Genomic DNA, 20,323 nt, shown 5'->3' with positions numbered 1-20,323 from the left:
TTTTTTTTCCTGCTCTCCAGGAGTCCACCCTGCAGGTGGGGAAGAGGTAGAGGAGAGTTGGAGAATGAACCCAACCTGGGTCTCGTAGTCTGACAGATGATTGGATGATGGGGTGGGTGTAGCTTCCTTTGTGGTGTAGGTGGGTGGGCTGCCCCGGGCTCTGCACAGCTTGGCGGTGCTGCTGCTGTGGGCCCCGACCTGAGGCTTTTTACATTGGCTGTTTGGTATCATTGTTTGCAGCACAACCTCACATGTCTGAATTTACAGTGATTTTTTGATTTTGACATATTGATCTAAAATCAGACAAAAAACATAAAATCTGTCTAGAAAAAAGTTATATTTCTTACAGTAACAACCACAAACATGTTTAACGAATCATTTTCATAACTTGAAATGCAAATATTGTCACATGCAACAGAGTGGACTCAGGCGCAGACTTCACAGTTCAGTGCAGGTCTTTATTTACACAAAGACCAGGTGTGATATATATACATGTGGGGGAAATCCGGGGTTCCAAGGGTCCAAAAGGGAGGTCGGAGAAAGGGAATGGTTCTCTCTCACTCCTGCTCCACCTCACGGTTCCACACAGCAACTCAGTTACATCCCAAACGGCAGATTACAAAGGTCCAGGGAAACTGTTTACAGGAGAGGGTAGTTACAACGAGGAAACAGACTCACAAAGAACACGTTCATGAAAGCTTGAGTCGTAACACTAACGTGTCTCGCACAATCACCCAGCGCTGAGAGAATCTGAGCCCCGGCCTTAAATGTGCGTGGGCCAAAAGCAGAAGCCCACAGTGAGCCTGCCCAGGCAGAATGACGAGTGGGAGAGAGCAGCTAAACAATAAACATATGTAGCCTTATGGGCCGGCTGGGTAGACACAGGGACCAAGACAAATATAAATTTTAAGTTTTAAAAGCCTATGCACAAGTTTTTCAAAGTTAAATGCAGCCATTTACCTAAAAATAAACTCGGCGTTATTTTAAAATCTTTTCAAACTATTTACTGAACAATCAGCTGTTCTGGATCAAATAAGATGCCACAAATTATTTGTGCCACTCCAGAAAATAATTTCTGTCCACTATAAAGGAGAACATCACAGCCTGATACCTGCAGGCCTGACAGCAGCAGGTGTATCACGGTGCCTTCACACCGAACACGATAGACGCGACCAAAAAGCACCAGACGCCCCTCGCTGGTCGCATGCACATTCCCATCTCGATGCGCGTCCAAAGCGAACTGAACGTGCTTTAAAATATGTAATTTTCACGCGCGTGAAGTGGAAATGTGGGAGGATGTAGTGCCAGACGGTATGTTTGCAAGACGGCAGCTGTCGATCTAACGTTTGAAGAGAGAGTCTCTATTCACTGTGCAGAGCAGAGCAGCGGCGTAAAGGACGCTTTACACATTAGTCATTACAAAAATGTATTTGAAATAATATTAAGATGCTCAAACAGAAAAACATTAAACATAAATATATAAAATATAACTATTTACAGAGAGACAGGAATAAAAAGCATCCAGCTTAAAGTGGAAGAGCTTCATGAAGAAGGAGGAGAAAAATAAGAACATTGTTTCTGCCCTGGAGAGCCTGCTGCCTCATTAGAAAACTACTGACTGCTAGAATGAAGGGCTTTGACTGGACCTGCCCCTTTGAACTAGGTCAGAGCATCACGTCACCAGGCTCCTGATTGGTTGTCGCGGCGCGACTTGACCCTGGAGTTCAGATTTTTCCAACTCGAGCAGTAGGTGTGATAAGTGCGAATGCACAAAATGCAGCGCGTATTTTACTTCGTGCTTCAAACGTGTCAGTCGCGCTACTTGGTTGCGCGAATCAGGCAGAAAAGCGCTTTTGGGACGCAAATCTGCTTCTGAAGTTTGGGTCGCGCTTCATCGCGCTCCTCCATTGACTTTACATGTAAACCTGAAGCTCTGGTCGCATCTATCGTGTTCGGTGTGAATGCACCGTCACTCCTCCTGTTTCCCACCTGGAGACAGTGTTTACACTGTAATCTGCCTTTGGTGGCTTTGTGGCAGAAACTGTGACATTCAGCAGTCGCCTCAATGTTCTGACACACAACACAAAACTATCCACTACACTACACACTAACTACACACTAACTACACACTCCAAACACACTAAACGTCACAAATCTCTCACATCTCAAAACTCACTCTCTCTCTCACTCCTAAAACTTTCCCCTCTGCCCTAAACAACCAAATGCCATGTTGCCATATCATTTATTGATTGGTACATTTTTCCAACAATAGAAAAGGTGTTCTTTTTGTTTTTGGAGAGGTTTCGAAGAGTACCGTAATTGTCGGGCTATAAGCCGCTACTTTTTGCACAAGCTTTGAACCCTGCGGCTTTTAGTCAGGTGCGGCTTTTCTATATGTTCTATGCATTGTCCATGATTTTTGTGATATCGTAAGACGATTTGTTTTGTTTTTTCCGCTGTTGTACGGCACTACGTTGCCTGGCGGAAGGGCATGTGATCAAACACACAGTATCGGGGTTCAAGAGTGGTATGTTGGTCACATGTCCATCCGCCAGGCAACAGTGCCGTACGAAGTAGCGCGAAAAACAAACTTCAAAGTAGCGCTACGCGTTCAGCGGGAGGCGTGGATGACGAGCGGCGATAAACTTAGCCAAAAAGCAAGTTATGTTCAACTCCACCAGTGAATTCTGACAGCGTGGAAAAGTGTGAAAACATCTATGATCACTAACGGATTTCGAAGGGCTGGACTGCTGCATGATGGAGAGGAGGACACCGCCACGGCCCTTCTGAGGGTGTTCGACTCAGACACTGACAACGAGGATTTGTTTGGTTTTGAAAGTGACAACGAAGGAAAGAAGCTGAGAGTGGATGACGTAGCCATCCTGAGCCTGTTCGTATCCGACACTGGAGAAGAGGACTTTGGTGGTTTTAGTGCGCAGGAAGATGGTGGTGAATGACTGACTTTTCTTCTTGTTAAAGCCGTGTCACTGCACCTGAGCCTAAAAGGTTGGCTGAATCTATTTTTCTGGTGTGCTGTAGGTTATTGTTATATACTACATTTGTTACTCATTTATGAAGCACAGTACATGTTTCGTACTTGTAATTACCGGTACTTGTACATATACCTAAAAAGTTATGCAAATATGTACCCGTAACTTGTTTTTCAAAATATTAATACAAGGGATGTCTCCAAACAGCCATCTCTTTCCTGACAATTCCCTTTGTGCATATTCTCTTACATATGATAAGTAAACATTGAAACACCTGCGGCTTTTAGTCAGGTGCAGCTAATGTATGTACAAAACAGGATTTTCCCCTGATTTTAGCTTGTGCGGCTAATATTCAGGTACGCTTTGTAGTCCGGGAAATACGGTACTTTCCTTAGAAAAGTCCTGCAGTAAACAAAACGATGATATTCAGGAAAAAAATGGTTTTTATCATGAGGCTGGTTTTACATGGCCGATCAACACAAATTAAAAACTAGTAAACAGTTTGAAATCCACACTTTTTACACAAAAATGGAGAATCAGGGTTGTCTTCGGCTGACACAGCATCTTGTTGCTATGTTTTCTTAAATTGCTCATGTGATTGGTTTACCGTGACTACTTCTCTTTCTCAGCCAATCAGCAGCACTCGTGAGATTTTTTCACCCCTTCCTGCTCTCAGTAAACTGAAGACAGCTTCAGCCGTCTGCATTTTCTTCTTAATAATGGTAGCAGTGTTGTAACGATAGAAATAGTAATTAGTTGGATTACTAGTTACCGAAAAAAGTAACGCTGTTACTTGTTGTGGGATTTCTCTTTAGTGTATTGTCCTTTAATGTATTGTCTTGCTTTCATGTTACTTAGTTTAGTATGTCTGGTTCACACCTCATTCACGCTGGGAGACAGACGGTGAGAAACTGGTGAATGTCTCCCAGGAGACGGAAGCTCACACAGGAAGACTTGACCCCAGAGTGGGGGAGATTCACACAGGTGACGGAGAGTCTGTCTGCTTAGAGCCAAGGTGTGAACTGCAACTGTAAAAGCCTTTTGTTCTGTGACTGTGTATAAAAAGGACCTGAACTGTTCATTGTTAGAGACTACTTTCAGTGCCCCCTGACTGACGTCTCTCCTCATGCATGGGAAATAAAGTGTTGGGTTTTTAACCGCTCATCGTGTCTGCAGGCTTTGTTAAGAAATTTCCACAACATACTTTAATGCTGTCATTCCCATCAGACCTCCTCACACTTTGAACTCATTGTTATTCTGAATGTTTCTATTTTCACTTTGTTTCTATTTTTTTCTTCTCTCTGTGGTGATTCTTTGGTTTTCTTAAGTATTTATGTGTCTCCCCATCTGTGTTTACTCGTCTCTATAGTTAATCACTTCCTGTTTTATTTTGAAAGAATCTGTTCTTGTGTGTTTTTTCTCACTTTACTTCCTACTCCTGTCTCTCCACACAGATTTCTACCTTCCTGCAGTGACTCTGAAGCATCTGCAGCTATAATCAGAGCTGGTTGAATCTCTAAACACCTTGATTACCTCCTTTCAGTCTGACCTGTGTCTGTGTGTCATTTGAACAATCTGTGTAACCTCTGTAACGTCCAGGTGTTGTCTCATCCTAACAGTTCTGACCATAACCAAATGCAAAACTAGTTAAAAATGTCAGAATACATGAGAAGGGAACATGTCAGTGACCTCCAGCTGTAAATCCATTCCTGTTTTGAGGGTTGTCTCATTGTTGTCCCAAAGTGCACCTGTTAAGATGAAACTGATTAACAACTTCCTTTGATTAGTCACTAGCTGGGGTTGTGCATCTGAATTAAGAGAAGCGAGATGACAGAATTCAGTTGAATACAATCTGTTGACTTAAAGCATTGTGTCAAGATAAGTAGGAAGACCACGCTATAATGGACAGTTTAAGGAAAAGGTCAACTTTACAAGAAACCTTTTTTTTTTGTTTTCTAACATAAAGATGAGTATTTTGATGTATTTGAAGTCTGAGCTTGAGTCACGATGTGGTTTGGTTAGCTTAGCTTAGCATGATGTCTGTAAACAGGGTGAGCAGCTAGCTTGTCTCTGTCAAAGATAAAGAGCAGCTGTACCTGGGCCTCCTTGTTCTGATGGTTGTTTGTCCATAACTGACATCTTCACTTCTCACTGCTGAGTAGATCACAGCTGAATCAGTCTCTGTGCAATAAACACAGTAAAATTACTGCAACAGTGCTGTGATATTTTTACACTACAGCGACGGAGACATTTCATTCTGTTCATGCTTTTAAAAGACATTAAATTGTGTCTTTTTATAAACAGCAGCAACTTTTCACAGTTTTTTTTGCATCTTAACACCTCTGCTGTGAAACATAGCACAAAAATGAGGATGTTACTGAGAAAAGGAAGAAAGCTGATGCACTTTTACCACGAAGGAAACATGCATGACCACTGTTATCAGTCACTCTTATCAGCCAAACTCAAACACACTGCAGCAAGAAGCTCCATCAGTGTCAGACTAACTCGAGTCAAAAAGAAGCTGCTGTGTTTTACATGCAGATCAAGTTTAAAAGAATAAAAAGTCACTGATGGATATAAAGGACATTTTATTTGTTCAGTGTCTTCATATGTCTCATGTTCACATGTTCCATATATTAACTGTGTGTGTACAGACAAACACACATATGTGGGCCTCATCTGAGCTCTGACATTTATGGCTCAGTCACAGCACTGCTGAATGTGATGTCATCCAACAACAAACACCTGCTGTAGAGCTGCAACAAAGTCCTTCTAGAAGCAAATCCACCCACTCTGTCTACACGGCTGTGGACACAATTTAAACACTGAGGCTTCAAAATGCAGCATCTACAACACTGTCACTCTGCCTGCATACAACTCTTATTTAGATTTGATGCAACAGTCTCCATGGTGATGAGTACAATTTACTGCATCTTCACTGTGATAAGAAGCTGAAACTGTTGTGAACTTCAACATGAGTCATATTTCCTGTTTCTGAGCTGCTGATTGGCTCTTTGAGCCCTTTACCTTCAGGAGGTCATGGACGAAGTACTGAAGTCGTTCATAGAGAGAAATGAGCACTGATCAAGCAAAGAACCTGAAACATTTCAGACTGAAGAAACTGAACTGTTTCCTAATTCATGTGACTCTGACCTTTGACCTGTTTATTTATTATCTTTACTAGGGATGCACCGATACCAATACCGGTATCTGGTATCGGCCTCGATACCAAATTTTCTAAAGTACACGTACTCGTTAAAAGTCCCCCGATACCGGTCACCGATACCACGGTCTGAGACCTGTCTATGTTTGAGCGGCATGTAAGGGGTTAATCACAGGCGCCGAGTGCCCGCCCCCAGGCCCCGGCTGCAGCTTGGAGCTGGGAGAAGGCGAGGCGAAACAAGAGGAGGCTCAAAAGGTAGCGCATTTAACACAAGTAATTTAATCAAGCACCTATAATCCCAACACGACAACGAGTACAAAGAGTTTACCCGCGTGTATTTAACCATGCTTATTAGCACAGAGGAGCATAGCTGATGTCATAGCAGTGGGACGGAAAATAGTTGGGCATTTTAAACATTCCGCCTTAGCCTACTCCCGCCCAGAGGACATCCAGGGACAGCTCAACCAGCCAATAAAGAGACTGCAGCAGGATGCCCAGACGCCCTGGAACAGCACGTATTACATGCTCCAGTCCCTCATTGAGCAAAAGCGAGTGCTGGGGGTGTCCGAGCATGAACTCCCTGACTATCTCACCGCTCACCAATGGGCTCTTATGGAGTCGACTGTTGCCATCCTCGCCCCCTTTGAGGAACTAACTAAAAAAGTGAGCAGCTACGGCGCACTAGCCTCTGATGTCATCCCAGCTGTGACTGTGCTAGTGAGGTCAAGACAATGAAAGCAACCTTACTGGCAGCTGTCAAGAAGCGCTTCAGTGACGTCGAGACCAACCCACTGTACTTCATCTCCACCATACTTGACCCAAGGTAAAGTCTGTGTGCTATAGGTATTCAATGATAAACTACAGTACATCTGAAATATTATATTTGTAACTAAAATACACAAATACAAATGTATGCAATATATATATAATATGAAATACATTTCCCTTATTACTACCAGAAAGTCAAATGGCTGGCATTTGTCACAGTGGTTTAGGGGAAACTAAAATCAGTCCTATTTTTCCACATATTAATACATTTATGAATTTTGTGGTATAAAGGTATAAAGATTGCTTCTTCTCCAACAACACTGCTCCAGAGGCCAAGCTGCACCTGAAGCAGGAGCTGCAGATGATGTCCAGGGCTGAGGCAGAGGGGAGTCGGGCAGAAGCTGCAGAACCTCCTGCTAAACTGTTCCTCAAGGCCCAGGCCAGCACTAGCAGCAGTTTGGACACTGTATTTGACAAAATCGCTAAGGAGCAGCCCCAGGCAGCACAGCTGCTGGCAGCAGGTGCTGCCATTGAGCTCGACACATACCTCGGAGAGGCCCCAAGCCCTCGTGAAGACAGTCCTCTGAAGTACTGGGGTGTCAACAAAATCAGGTTCCCCACTTTGGCTCAAATAGCCCGTAAATACCTCTCAGCCCCATGTAGCAGTGTGGAAAGTGAAAGGCCTTTTAGCTCAGTGTCACACATTATAGATGAAAACAGAAACAGTCTGACTGCTGATAATGCAGAAGTTTTTTAAAGGATGACACAAGGGTTAAAAAAAAACCTGCCACTCACTTTTTCTAAATAGGCTCCGTTAAGTGAGTCATCTTAGACTGACTGCCACAGTTCTATGTTGGTGGATGTTGTTAGTTTATTCAAATATTGTGCACTAAATAGCAAAGATGTTTATTAATGCCCCTTGTCTTGTTCAAAGCGGCAGAGTTTACAATAAACTGAAAAAAATACTTGAGTTGTACTGACACTGTTTACATTTTTTTTTCATAATTATTTATTCTGTAATATGTTGCACACAACATGCTTTTCATTTTAAATAAATGTTCTTAATTCCAAAAATAGTACAAACCTCTATCTCCGATTCGAGGTTGTTGATGATTTGATGATTTCACAACAATGTATGTGATGTCACTGGTGATGTCATCTTCTCCATCTTCTGAAATGAGTTAAACACTTTTATGACTTAAGAACCTAAATTATGACCACAGAATGGAAACAAAATACCACAATGAATAAGAATGAATATATAAAAACCTTCAAGTTTCCTGTGAACACATCGTCTCACCAGCAGAACCACAACATAGACTGACCCAATGGGCAACAGCACAGAGAGAAGAAAAATGGTGTGTTTGTCTAAAATAAAGCAAACACAGTCATTAAGTTGTCGTCACATTGTGAATGTTGAAACCTGCAGAAACACAGACAGGTGAGTGTGTCACCTGTGACAGTGATCCAGCTGTTAGTGAGGGGAGGGGCTGTGTGTCTGTGAAGGTGTGTCTCAGCTGGAGGAGCCAAAGATCTCTGACTGCATTCATAGATGTGTCCTTTCAGCTGCTCTGATCCAACCTTTGGTCTCTAAGGAAGAGGCTTCAGGGAGATGTTTGCTACGTTGGACTGTAGGACCATCAGAAATGTGTGCAGTAACAAAACAGGCAGCACTGAAAGGAGCTCTAAGTGTTTGTGATGTTCAATGATTTGTGCACAACAACAAAAATGGGACCTCTCTCATCCATCAGTCATCATGTGGACATTTTTCTGACACACTTTGAAGCTGATGGACGTTTTGTGTCTGCACTAAGTACGTTTTCAGCAGCTATGGCACCGGCAGGATTCACTTTCACAGACTCACAACCACCAGCTTCACCCCTCCCCTCCCCCTCCAGCTGTAGGCTTTAACATTGAGTTTCCCCACACATGTTTACAGACGAGTTGGAGAGCAAGAGAAGAAGAGACTGATTCATAAATGTCTTTGTTTCTGCTCTAACCTTACCCAAACAATGCTGCTCTACAACTCTAGACTACCAGCCACAAAGACAACAGCTGGAGAAACATCTGTCTACCTCTGACATCCACCAGCTCATCCATACAACAAACACACATCAACAACCAGGAAGCAGCTTCACCTCTGATCACACACACACTCAACTCTACTCACTCACCTGGAGGAACTCTCAGGAAGATGATGCTGATGAATTCCCATGAGTCTGTTTCTCTTCCCATGTAGACACGACACTCGTATGTTCCAGCATCATTAATCGTCACATCCTTCAGAATCAAAGACACGTCTCCATCCTTCATCTGTCTGTCCTGCAGATCCATCCGGTTCTTAAAAGATAGATGCTGGTTGTCTGGAACAAAGTGACCATCCCAGTGCAAAAGCACATATTTGTCTCCCAGGTCAGCTCTGCTCCACTCTACAACTCTGATCTCACTGTTTGGAGCTCGACATGTCAGAGTGACGTCCTGTCCAGGCACAGCTGTGATGATTTTCTGGTCTGAAAGAGGAAACAACACAGAGCAGAGAGGTTAAAGGTCAAAGTACAATTATGATCAGAATGATTGACTTTAAATATTTTGTTTATTTCCTTTGACATTTGAATTTTTAGTCATGTTGGATAGGGATGGGTATCCAGTGCCATTATGGCACTGGTTCTGACATAAATGGTAGTATCCAGACCGAAAAGCAGCGCACATTTCAGTGCTTTATTTCGGTGTTTTTTTTTTCCTGAGCTGTCATACACTTTGGATTCTAGCCAATCATTTTACCTTTCCAAGGACAGTAGGCGGGCCCAGGTACGTACGTTCTTTTAGAGCAGAGCTACAGATTAAAAATGCCCAAGGCGAAGCGGTTAAAAGTCTGGCTGTACTTCACAGCAAAAGATGCAAACTCAGCAGCCTGCAACAAGTGCTTTAAGCTGATACTGTGCAAAGGAGGTAACACCTTGAATCTGATGAAACACCTGGCGACGTATAGCTTTTTTTAAAAAGCCGAGAAATCCACCGTATTTGATAGCTTGCTGCGAGACCTCACACCGAGCACGTCTACTGCGGGTATGGTGCCTGTTATCAGGCCGGAGTTAGCAACATCCCCCAAGAACCCGAAGAGGAGAGTCCTGGCCCCTAGCCCTGCCAGTGTAGCAGAAATGATGACGGATGATGATGGCAGCAGCAGCCGTTCTTCTCTGCGTGAGTAGCTTAATGTTGTTCGTGTGTAATTTACGTTGAGTAGGCTAACCACGTTATTAAATTAATGCATGTAAGGTGAACTAAACGATACCCATCCCTGATGTTGGATTTAATGACCCTCTGAACATCCACCAGTGACCCACTGAGGGGGAATTTTAGCCTCATGCTAAACATGCAAAGTGTAACCAAGGTGACAGCCAACCCCACTTCCAGCAATCTAGTTATTGTGGCAGGAGTGAACTTTGCATAAGTTCCAGGTCAATCTGCTGCGTCTCCCTTTCTTCATTGCTGCTGCTGTCTCAGTGGTTGGCGTGCTCTGTCAGAAGTTGACTAATTACTGACACCATACCACTTGACAGTGTAAGTGGTATGGCTGATTCAATCAAATTTGTGCCCGATTACCCGATCAACGGTGAGTTAGTTACTTTGTTTGTTTTGTTATAATTAATGGAAATGCGAAGCTGTGGTCGCGCAGTCAAAACACTAGTGAGCTAATGCTAGGCTAGTGAAGCTAAAGTTTGATTACTGGTTTATTTGGTAAATGGTAAATGGCCTGTATTTGAATACCGCTTTACTTAGTCCTGAAGGACCCCAAAGTGCTTTACACTACATTCAGTCATTCACCCATTCACACACTGGTGAAGGCAAGCTACATTGTAGCCACAGCTGCCCTGTGGCACACTGACAGAGGATATCTGTTTTTTGGTGTTATCATTATGGCCAAATGTTAAATTGACACTTCCAGAGTTGAGTGAGTGATTTGATTTTTGTAGTTTTGTCCATATTGGATGTTTTTTGTTACTTTTCTAGTTTTTAGATTATTGAATCTGTTGCACAACACATAAACAATTAAAGTTGTTTGTAAATAATTATCTAATTTTGGACAATGTTTCTAAGCTTTATTGCTAATTTACTTTACTTTGACTTCAATATTATTCTGAATCAAGAATGAAGTGTTGGGACTTGTTTCGGTATTGGTTGATTTTTATGGATTTGTTTATTTATTTGAGATAGCAGTAGAAAGTTTTTCCAATTTAATTGTAAATGTTAATTATCTTTTCCGACCTTTTTTAGGTCTTTTTTTCTTCTTCCTGCGATCACTGTCCTGATCAGTGCGGGATGAAAGGCCATCCAACCACCACTGCATTGCGGTAGGACCAAAGTTAACTTATGAGTTAACTAAACTGACCTGAACTGAACTTCCTTTTAGCACCAAATTGCTTGTTTAGCATTATTTTGATAGCATTGTTCATATATATATATATATATATATATATATATATGTGTGTGTGTATATATATATATATATGCAATGAAGACGGCTGTAGTGATCGATGTAGCGGTTCCGAATGACAGCAACATCAGAAAGAAGGAACACGAGAAGCTGGAGACATACCAAGGGCTCAGAGAAGAGCTCGAGAGGATGTGGAGGGTGAAGGTGACGGTGGTCCCCGTGGTAATCGGAGCACTAGGTGCGGTGACTCCCAAGCTAGGCGAGTGGCTCCAGCAGATCCCGGGAACAACATCGGAGATCTCTGTCCAGAAGAGCGCAGTCCTGGGAACAGCTAAGATACTGCGCAGGACCCTCAAGCTCCCAGGCCTCTGGTAGAGGACCCGAGCTTGAAGGATAAAACCGCCCGCAGGGGCGAGATGGGTGTTTTGGGTTTTTTTTGCAATATTCCCTCTAATTTTTAATGTGTCTGAGCGAACACACAAACTCCCTGAGCGATCCCTTGGACCACTGTGAGCAACAGCAGACGTGTGCACTGTGTTCACGCCAGCATCTAATCCATCCAAGTTACAATGAAAATTTAAAAAATCTTGTTCATGACCTGTGTAGTATGTTAACTTGAACTCCAATTTTGAAAACACAACTTTCTTTTTTTCTTTCTTTCTTTTTTTATATAATGAGTCTGTGGTCTGGGAGAGTCCTGTAACTCTCCGAGTACTGTAACTCTCTGTCTGCAAAATACAGTATATAATGATCAATGATGGGCAATTAATTATTATAGTTACTTCTTCAAAAAAGTAACTGAGGTTTGCAAACAACAAAGTTTTTTGCAGCTGTTTCCCTAAAAATGCTGCCAAGGCGTTTTTTTTATATAAACATTTCAAACTATTTACAGAACAATCAGGTGTTCTGCATCAAATTTGATGCCACACAAATTATTTGTGCCACTCCAAAAATTAATTTCTGTCCACTATGAGATAAAGGAGAACAACAGCCTGATACCTGCAGGCCTGACAACAGGAGATGTGTCACTCCTGTAACACCTGTAACATTCAGCAATCGCCTCATTGTTCTGACACACACAAAACTATTGGTAGTTTTTGCTCACAGGCAGAGAGTGCTTTCAAGCGATTTCCTTGTAAAACGCCGTTTTTACAGTTTCTTCCCGCAGTAAATATAAACAACGATAGTATTCAGGAAGAAAACCAAACATTGCAGATATTTTTATCATAACTCTGGTTTTACGTGGCCTATCAACACAATTTAAAAACTGGTATAAAGTCCACACTTTTTCCGTCAATTGTTCCGTCTGTCCTGCTCACATCTCCAATGGTTGTACACGTTGTCAGAAACGTGGCTTCACTCCACATCAGCCACGCCGCTTTGCTAGCTAAAACACCGGTGTCGGCACATAAGGACGCTGTCATAGCCTGTCAACGACGTTGATTAGCTGTGTATATACGAATGTGAATCGCATTATTGGCTGGACTATGGGATAAGGTGGCATCTTCTAATTCTAATCCTGTACAGGAGCAGACAGTCACTTACTTAAGTATTAATTTTAATCTCAATTCAGGTTAGATTTTTTTTGTGTGCAACGCAGATTTTCTGTGCGCAGAGACCGAGCCAGCAGTGCACAATTGCGCACGTGCGCAGGTTAGAGGGAACATTGTATATATGTCTATAACATTTACATCAGCACAGTATATATGTTTTTGAGTTCTATTTCTGTTGTTAGTGTTTTATTCACACACTCTTAGAATCATGGTGAAGCTTGAAGCCGGTTACCAAAACTACATGAAGTACCCTCTCAGAAGATCTACTAGGTGATGTGAATGTGATGATGTGATGTTAATGTGAATGCAGCACTGCGGATGATAGCTACCACCACCATTTCCGTGACTAACAGGCTGATCTACACCACGGCAGCAGTTATTAGTGAGATGCTTGGCTACAAGATGAACAGCCACAAGCAGCAATACCCTCCATGGAGAAGGAGACTAGAGGCCAAGATCAAGGTAGCACGGAGGGAGGTTAGACAACTATTGGAGCTCCAGAAAGGTGCAACAAAAAAGGTCCCTAGGAGTACAGCAAGCTGTCCATACCTGAGGCCTCAGAAACTGCCAATCAAAGCCTCATAGCTGTTTGAAGAGGTACACCAGAGAGATAGAAGGCAGGAGAATAAACCAGCTGTTCTCCACGGAACCAGCCAAGGTGTACTCTCAGTGGCAGATGAACAATATGATAACAGGACCACCAAGGCTGGAGACTGAGCAATACTGGAAGAGCGTATGGGAGAAGGACACAACCCATAACAGCAATGCTCAGTGGCTATTGGATCTAAGAGCAGATTCAGCAACCTCCTTGAACAGGGTCCAGTAACCATCACAGTGGCAGACATTCAAGAAGGGTCTCCAATATGAAGAGTTGGACAGCACCAGGGCCCGACGTGGTTCACGCCTACTGGCTGAAGAAGCTGACTGCACTCCACGGATGTCTGGCAGCACAAATGAACCAGTTGCTAGTTGATGAGAGACACCCAGAATGGCTAACCAAAGGCCAGACAGTCCTGATCCTCAAGGACCCCCAGAAGGGACCGGTCCCATCCAACTACCGACCAATAACCTGCCAGTACCACATGGAAGCTCCTGTCAGGCATCTAAGCAGCTAAGATGAACAGGCACATGGGTCAATACATGGGTGGGGCACAGAAAGTGATTGGCAAGAATACCAGAGGCACAAAACACCAGCTACTGGTAGACCAAGCAGTCGCCCGAGACTGCAAGACTGGGCTGACCAACCTGTGCACTGCCTGGATTGATTACAAGAACACCTATGACTCAGTGACCCACACCTGGATCCTGGAATGGCTTGACCTCTGCAACCACCAAGTACCTGCAAAGGGTCCGACAAGTCCTGAGGAGTCAGCTGAACAGTAAGAACAAGATCCGGGGTATCAACACCTACGCCCTAGGTGTTAGGGCTCAGAGAAGAGCTCAAGAAAATGTGGAGGGTGAAGGTAACAGTGGTCCCAGTGCTAATTAGAGCACTAGGTGCGGTGACTCCCAAGTTAGGCGAGTGGCTCCAGTAGATCCCAAGAACATCATTGGAGATCTCTGTCCATGTCAGGAGAATTATTCTAAAACACTTCTTCAGTTGAGAATCAGAGAGGAGAAACACAGTTTTACTTGTATACAAGGGCAGCACAGAGCATCCACAGTGAGAGTGATGGCTCTGTGACACGCACTCTGAAACTGCCCTGGCCTTTATTTATACATCAGTGGGTGTTTGTTCCTTACATTGGAATGTGGATGTTTAGGTGTGTGTGTGTGTATGTGTGTATGTGGGGTCAAAGCATGATCCCATATATGACTTCCCTAAACCTGCTGGCCTGGAAGTCCAGCAGTTCATCTAAACAAAAGGCACTTAGCCTAAAACTGACATAGCTACGTTTATCCTACCGTAAAACAATAAAACAAGGTATGACCTCTCCCATGCTCCCAGGATGTGGGTTTGAATACCAGAACACCCTGGAATGCACACAAAGCCCACTAAAGATCACACATCCTATCACTACACAATCGATTACACACCTCTAAGCATATATGGAAACTTATATCATTAAAAGATTATACTGACTACTAAGTACAATTTTCCATTGACAGTCCAGAAGAGCGCAGTCCTAGGAACACCTAAGATGCTGCGCAGGACGCTCAAGCTCCCAGGCCTCTGGTAGAGGACCCATATATTGTATTGAATTCAAAATCCTGCTCCTCACATACAAGGTCTTAAATAATCAGGCCCCATCTTATCTTAATGACCTTGTAGTACCATATCACCCTATTAGAGCACTGCAGGCCTACTTGTTGTTCCTAGAGTATTTAAAAGTAGAATGGGAGGGAGAGCCTTCAGTTTTCAGGCCCCTCTTCTGTGGAACCAGCTTCCAGTTTGGATTCGGGAGACAGACACTATCTCTACTTTCAAGATTAGGCTTCAAACTTTCCTTTCTGCTAAAGCATATAGTTAGGGCTGGACCAGGTGACCCTGAATCCTCCCTTAGTTATGCTGCAATAGACATAGGCTGCCGGGGATTCCCATGATGCATTGAGTTTTTCCTTTCCAGTCACCTTTCTCACTCACTATGTGTTAATAGACCTCTCTGCATCGAATCATATCTGTTATTAATCTCTGTCTCTCTTCCACAGCATGTCTTTATCCTGTCTTCCTTCTCTCACCCCAACCGGTCGCAGCAGATGGCCCCGCCCCTCCCTGAGCCTGGTTCTGCCGGAGGTTTCTTCCTGTTAAAAGGGAGATTTTCCTTCCCACTGTCGCCAAAGTGCTTGCTCATAGGGGGTCATATGATTGTTGGGTTTTTCTCTGTATTTACTGTACAGTGTAAAGCGCCTTGAGGCGACTGCTGTTGTGATTTGGCGCTATATAAATAAAACTGAATTGAATTGAATTGAATATATCGGTCTATAACATTCACATCACCACAGTATATACCTTTGTGAGCTGTATTTCTGTTATTAGTGTTTTATTCACACACTCTTAGTCCTTAGTTGAACCTACTTCTGATTAACTTATTAAACATTAAGCAGCGGTCAGGCGATCTAGCCCCTTGCCGAATTACATTGGCTTCCACAGAACAACAACATGTGCTGATAATAAGTGAACATAATGTGTGAGAGAAAGCAGCCTCTCATTATAAGACACTGTGAGTCTCTGCATGCTGCCTTTATGGAGCTACAGCTGTTTGTATACACTGAACAAAAAGCTGTGTAGCTGTATACTGACTCCTGACACTACAACACATCACACTGACACACACATTACACTTCTTTGTGTCTGTCACAGCTGGATCAAAGACACAAATGTAAACTTCATACAAACAGACTGAAACAACATGAAAAAGATTTGATTATACTCCTTTGTGCTCATTTGGCTTCTAACAGTTACATTTCATCTGTAGACACAAACATGAAAGTCAAGCAGACATTAACTTGTTAGTATTACTGTTCATCTTAATATATTATAAATCTCCGGGTCTTTAGTCTCACTGACTCGGAGAGAATCTGAGTCTAAAGCTGAGTGTAAATGTGGTCAGATGAAGGTTGTGAGAAAGTCTCTGACTGCATTCATAGATGTGTCCTTTCAGCTGCTCTGATCCAACCTTTGGTCTCTAAGGAAGAGGCTTCAGGGAGATGTTTGCTACGTTGGACTGTAGGACCATCAGAAATGTGTGCAGTAACAAAACAGGCAGCACTGAAAGGAGCTCTAAGTGTTTGTGTTGTTCAATGATTTGTGCACAACAACAAAAATGGGACCTCTCTCATCCATCAGTCATCATGTGGACATTTTTCTGACACACTTTGAAGCTGATGGACGTTTTGTGTCTGCACTAAGTACGTTTTCAGCAGCTATGGCACCGGCAGGATTCACTTTCACAGACTCACAACCACCAGCTCCACCCCTCCCCTCCCCCTCCAGCTGTAGGCTTTAACATTGAGTTTCCCCACACATGTTTACAGACGAGTTAGAGAGCAAGAGAAGAAGAGACTGATTCATAAATGTCTTTGTTTCTGCTCTAACTTTACCCAAACAATGCTGCTCTACAACTCTAGACTACCAGCTACAAAGACAACAGCTGGAGAAACATCTGTCTACCTCTGACATCCACCAGCTCATCCATACAACAAACACACATCAACAACCAGGAAGCAGCTTCACCTCTGATCACACACACACTCAACTCTACTCACTCACCTGGATCAACAATCAGGTGGATGATGCTGAGCTTCAGTGACTGTCTTTCTTCTATGATGACACGACACATGTATGTTCCAGTGTCAGTAGTCGTCACACCCTTCAGAATCAAAGACACGTCTCCATCCTTCATCTGTCTGTCCTGCAGATCCACCCGGTTCTTAAAAGATGGATGCTGGTTGTCTGGAATAAAATGACTATCACGGTACAAAAGCACATTTTTTGGCCACAGGTCAGCTCTGATCCACTTTACACCCGTGATGCTGATATTTGGAGCTCGACATGTCAGAGTCATGTTCTGTCCAGACTCAGCTGTAATGATCTTTGGTCCTGAAAGAGGAAACAACACAGAGCAGAGAGGTTAAAGGTCAAAGTACAATTATGATCAGAATGATTGACTTTAAATATTTTGTTTATTTCCTTTGACATTTGAGTTTTTAGTCATGTTGTCATGACTAAAAACTCAAATGTCATGTCATGTCTGAACATCCAGCAGGTCACCAGTGACCCACTGAGGGGGAATTTTAGCCTCATGCTAAACATGCAAAGTGTCAGAAACTACAAGATGTTAGCTTCCACAGAACAACAACATGTGCTGATAATAAGTGAACATAATGTGTGAGAGAAAGCAGCCTCTCATTATAAGACACTGTGAGTCTCTGCATGCTGCCTTTATGGAGCTACAGCTGTTTGTATACACTGAACAAAAAGCTTTGTAGCTGTATACTGACTCCTGACACTACAACACATCACACTGACACACACATTACACTTCTTTGGGGCGATCGTGGCTCAAGAGTTGGGAGCTCGCCTTGTAATCGGAAGGTTGCCGGTTCGAGCCCCGGCTCGGACAGTCTCGGTCGGTGTGTCCTTGGGCAAGACACTTCACCCGTTGCCTACTGGTAGTGGTCAGAGGGCCCGGTGGCGCCAGTGTCCGGCAGCCTCACCTCTGTCAGTGCCCCAGGGTGGCTGTGGCTACAATGTAGCTTGCCATCACCAGTGTGTGAATGTGTGTGTGAATGGGTGGATGACTGGATATGTAAAGCGCTTTGGGGTCCTTAGGGACTAGTAAAGCGCTATATAAATACAGGCCATTTGTCTCTGTCACAGCTTGATTACAGATGTTAAGTGTCCACCCAGCCTCGTGTCTCCTTCACACACACAGACAAACTGAATCCAGATGAAAATAATCCTCCTGTACTTGTTGTTAAACTCAGTTTAGTTCAGTCTCACCTGCAGGGACGAAGACATGGACAAGCAGCAGAGCAGCGCAGTGCCAGCAGCCATCTCTGTGTCAGTATTTGTGCTGATCCGAGTCTTAGTTTGTTCTAAATGTCTGAGTCTGTCGCTGTTTTCAGTTAATAACAGAGCCTGACTGTAAATACTGACTACATCAGATTACATTTAAGCTTGAAATAAAGCTGAAAGTCTGCTTTGAAGAACAGATCTGACTTTCAGCGGCTCACTCGGACTCTGCGCTGTTTGTGGTGCATTCAAGGACCTCGGAATCCTCGCCCTCGGTTTGACTAAGTAATAGGCCCACGTGACCTGGTGACTGTTACAGTGTAACAGCTGCCTGCTCAGTGTAACCAAAGTGTCTGTGATGAAGCTTCTGCTGTGAATATATGATGCTGATGATATTCAGCTCTATTGCTCTTTTAAGCCGATGGAAGTCCATAAACTGTCCTCTTTAATTAAATGTTTAGCTTCCACTGAACAGTGGCTTGGTGACAACTACTTACAGTTGAACTCTGAGAAGTCAGAAACATTAATTATTGCCCCCGACAACCAGATATCTTTAATCAAACAGTATCTTGGTTCTCTTGGCTCATCTGTTCACCCGAGCCTCAGGTAGGGAAGACTGGGAATAGTTGTAACGTGGGTCGGTTGTAACACTTCCAATTTCTCCAATCAGGGCTAAGTTTCAAATGATGTGACTCATCCTGTGCATGCCCAATTCAGTTCTGCTATCACATGTGAAAAATCAGCACATTTTGTCAAACACAGACAATTTAACACGAAAAAAAGTAATTTGTATGCCAAAAAGTAAGTTTTTCTACTTTATTTCAATTTCTAATAGCATTATCTGCTTTGCAGTTAAACTCATCAAACTTAAATTATGTTATTTGTATGTCTATGGGGATATATTCTGTGTAGGTCTTTAGTGCTAATGTTTTAGCCGTTGGCTGTAATGTTAGCTAGTTCATGGCTACAGGAGTCTGGGTCAGTTGTAACAACAACAGTCTGGGTTAGTTGTAACAATAATGCAGATGTTACAACTTACCACACTATTACTTTAACTTATATTAAACAAGTTGGGGCAGTGACATCAGCAGAGAGAGGTTCACTGGTCGCCTTTGTATATGTGGTTAATGCCATTGGCAACACAATTCCTCCACTGTTTGTGTTCCCACACATACATTATGCAGACCACTGTGTCAGAGATGGACCAGTAGGAAGTATTGGTAGTGGAAATAAATCAGGATGGGTGCAAGAAACAGATTTCCTCATCTTTCTGAAGCACTTTGCAAACCACACCAAGGTCAGCCATGATAAAAAGTAATGGAATTGCGATGCTGGTGAACAACTACATTTTTTCAGCTTCATTGTTATGTTCAAAAGTTGGTGCAAGAGTTGTAGGTTATAATGCCCACTGAGCCAATGAGGCCAAACTCAAGGAAGACCAACCAAAATAAATGAAATATTCAGTTGCAGAAAATTCCATCATTTGTCTTTTTTGGGGGGTTGGAATATGTTCAAAAGCTAGATTTCTGCATTCTGTCACACACACAGCTACATAAATGGCTCTAAGTGCATTCATGTGTTGAATAAAAAAGATTACATGTTAATGTTTTGTCAGTACCCTTATTTCATTGTGTTACATTTCACCCCAGGATATGTTACAACTAACCCAGACTATGGGGTTAATTGTAACATTTCACTCTTTGTGTTTAAAACCATATCATGCAATGAGTAATTGTGCTGCAGAGAAAATAGCTGCACTATTTAATAGCAGAGACATGTAAATACTTTGAATTACATTTTGAATCCACTACCTTAAAAGAGCTCCAAGCTACCGACAGAAATGTCAAAAATGTTACAACTATCCCCGCTCTCCCCTACCTTGGTGTGATCTTTGATTCTGCCATGTCCCTAGAACAACACTCTCGTCAGTTAATTAGGAATTGCCTTTTTCAGCTAAGA

General features: G+C 43.0%; 1 long non-coding RNA gene across 1 annotated transcript; it reads right to left on the bottom strand.

The window, feature by feature from the left end:
* Window positions 1-410: 410 nt before the first annotated feature.
* Window positions 411-18,621, bottom strand: LOC102081611 (CD226 antigen). The gene is made up of 7 exons (XR_002061388.2): window positions 18,353-18,621; window positions 17,120-17,449; window positions 9,096-9,431; window positions 8,191-8,289; window positions 8,006-8,092; window positions 5,087-5,171; window positions 411-635 (listed from the first exon to the last, which is right to left on the bottom strand). It is a non-coding gene; the product is annotated as a CD226 antigen (long non-coding RNA).
* Window positions 18,622-20,323: the final 1,702 nt, after the last annotated feature.

Source organism: Oreochromis niloticus, linkage group LG3, assembly GCF_001858045.2.
Source record: "Oreochromis niloticus isolate F11D_XX linkage group LG3, O_niloticus_UMD_NMBU, whole genome shotgun sequence".
NCBI classification, from domain to species: domain Eukaryota; kingdom Metazoa; phylum Chordata; class Actinopteri; order Cichliformes; family Cichlidae; genus Oreochromis; species Oreochromis niloticus.
Note: the sequence above shows the minus strand (reverse complement) of the source record. Positions and strands in the feature narration are given on the sequence as shown.